General features: G+C 34.8%; 1 long non-coding RNA gene across 1 annotated transcript in view; it reads right to left on the bottom strand.

Annotated features, from left to right (window-relative positions):
- Window positions 1-2,906, bottom strand: part of LOC118767406 — a 13,879-nt gene extending 10,973 nt beyond the window's left edge. Inside the window, exon 1 of the long non-coding RNA XR_005003324.1 lies at window positions 2,827-2,906. This is a non-coding gene — a long non-coding RNA (uncharacterized LOC118767406). The remainder of the gene's footprint in view (window positions 1-2,826) is intronic.
- Window positions 2,907-3,125: the final 219 nt, after the last annotated feature.

Raw genomic sequence — 3,125 nt, forward strand, 5'->3', positions numbered from 1 at the left:
GGGTGTGTGAGTGTCTGTTTGAATAAAAGATTAGATTTGGAAAATCTGTACGTGCAGGAAGTCACATACATAATACACACACACACGCACTTACTTAAACATACACTACACATACATAAACATGCAATTCCATGATAGATGGCTTTCATAGCACATGGGAAATTTTTCAGAATTCTAATGATAGTTATTCTCCATTTAGTTGATTTTCTTGGATGAGTGGTGGTGGGGAAGGAGGTGAAAGGAGAGAGAGAGGGGAAAGAGAAAGGGAGAGACAGAGGAGAGGGGGAGGGAGAAGAGAGAATAGAAATACAGATAGACAAAGAAGGGAAAGAAAAAAACAAGAAATCTATATAAATATATTATATATATATATATATATATATATATAGATCTATATATATATATGGAGAAAGAGAGAGAGAGAGTGAATGATAAAAGTATACATTGATAAAGAAGGAAAGAACAGATATATACATACATACATATATATATATATATATATATTATATAATATGGAGAGAGAGAGAGAGAGAATGAATAAAGTATACATTGATAAGAGGAAAAGAACAGATATATACATACATACATATATATATATATATATATATGCACATTATGTGTGTATATATACATATATATATATATGTATATAGTATGTGTTATTTATATATATATATATATGTGTGTGTGTGTGTGTATATATATACATATATATATGTATATATGTATGTGTGTGTACATTTATATATATATGTGTATATATATATGTATATATGTATGTGTGTGTACATTTATATATATATATACATATATATATATATATATATATAGAGAGAGAGAGAGAGAGAGAGAGAGAGAAAGGCAGATAGACATACAGAGGGAGAGAGAGAGAGAGAGACACATTAAGAGAAGCAGTTGGTTATGTAAAGAGGAGAGTAAAAAAAATAAGAAAGATAAAACAAAAGAAAGACTGAATGCAAGAGAAAAGAATAGAAAGAGACAGAGTGTGGTTGAAGGAGATAAAGAGAGAGAGGACGATAAATGGCGGTGGGGGTAGAAGGGAGAGAGAAAGGGAAAAATAACAGGGAAAGTTGGGGAGTGAAGTGACGAGGAGGTAAGAGATAGAGAAAAGATGTTGTGAATATCTTATACCTTTAAGCAAGTTGTTATTAGTAAATCAATAAAAAAGTGAAAACTGGACAAAATATTCTGGGTATGCTTCCTGTCTTTTATGCCTCTTTCCATTTCTACATATTTTTGTCAGCATTTTTTTTTTCCTAATTCTTTTACACTTCATTTATACAAAATATATTGAAGAATTTCAATGACAAATATATAAATAAAGAAATGGAGACAAGTTTCTTGAAAATTTTAGATAAAATTATCATATTTAGATGAGAAACAACTGTTTGTTTAGCCCTCAAGTTAACTCTCAGTGACATGACTTGTGTTCAAAGATACTCCAACCTTGATCATCTCATCCATTTTTTTCCTTTTTATCTTTCTTTGCTTTTTTCAGTTTTTTTCAGGTATCTAGAAGGTGGCAAGCTGATTGAATTGTTAGCGCGTCAAACAAAATGCTTAGTAGGGTTGATTTCTTTTATCTTTTATTCTTTAACTTGTTTTAGTCATTAGACTGTGGCCATGCTGGGGCACCACCTTGAAGAATTTTTAGTTGAACAAATTGAATCCGGTACTTTCTTTTCTTTTCTTTTACTTGTTTCAATCATTTGACTGTGGCCATGCTGGAGCACCGCCTTTAGTTGAGCAAATCGACCCTGGGACTTATTCTTTGTAAGCCCAGTACTTATTCTATCGGTCTCTTTTTACCGAACCGCTAAGTGACGGGGACGTAAACACACCAGCATCGGTTGTCAAGCAATGCTAGGGGGACAAACACAGACACACAAACACACACACATACATACGACAGGCTTCTTTCAGTTTCCGTCTACCAAATCCACTCACAAGGCATTGGTCGGCCCGGGGATATAGCAGAAGACACTTGCCCAAGATGCCACGCAGTGGGACTGAACCCGGAACCATGTGGTTGGTTAGCAAGCTACTTACCACACAAAGCCTGGTTCTTAATCTATCAGTCTCCTTTGCTGAACTGCTATGTTATGAGGACATAACATATCAACACTGGTTGTCACACAGCAAATGGGGGACAATCACAGATGCAAAGACACACACACATACACGTGGACACGGACACACACACACATTCATATAACAGGCTTCTTTCAGTTTCTATCCACAATTCTACTCACAAGGCTTTGGTTGACCTGAGGCTGTAGTAGAGCACACTTGCTCAAGGTGCCATGTAGTGGGATTGAACCCAAGACCGTGTGGTTGAGAAGCAAGCTTCTATCTACACAGCCACATCTGCGTTTGCAATATATTGAAAAGAGAAAGACCTAACAAAACAATAATAATGAGCTTATTGTATACAGGGCTCAGGGTGAAAAAGGGGTCAAAAAGCATGATGATAATGAGAGTGGTATTGATTGTTGTTGTTGTTGCTTGTGCTACTGCTGCTGATGATGATGATGATGATGATGACAATGTTACATATAAGCCCTGATCATACAAGATCCTATGATCCCAAATTATTTCAGCTGTGACCATCTTATCTTCATTTTTCTTTCAAGCAGTAGATTATATTACTTAATATGTCCTTCTTTTTTAAGGTAGGGATTCAGCTGCTATTTCTAGTTATTTTGGTTTGTTGTTGTTCAAACTGTTTGTAACTATATTTCAGTCAAAATGCACTGCTTTTGTTTCAGTTAATCTTGAAAATGATGAAGAATTTATTAAAATAACTGCCATCAGGTTCAGCTGGTGTCTGGAACACAAATTAACATGGAGTTTTGATGGAAGGTTTTAATTTAGATTGCTTTAAAACAGGAAGTTAATATGGAACAAGTGACAGTTTCAGACAGGTTGGTATGAAAAGGGTTAAGCCTTCAGGTGAACTGTTGCAAATCAGTTTTATGATGAAAGGGTTTCCAGCTGTATCCACCCTGACATGTCAGAAGTATGAAGAACAACATTATACAATGTGTCCTTTCCTTAATTAAGATAGTAAAGTATAATTTGAAGGCAACTTCACTACTATTTTG

The sequence above is a fragment of the Octopus sinensis genome, linkage group LG21 (genome assembly GCF_006345805.1).
Source record: "Octopus sinensis linkage group LG21, ASM634580v1, whole genome shotgun sequence".
Taxonomy (NCBI): Eukaryota; Metazoa; Mollusca; class Cephalopoda; order Octopoda; family Octopodidae; genus Octopus; species Octopus sinensis.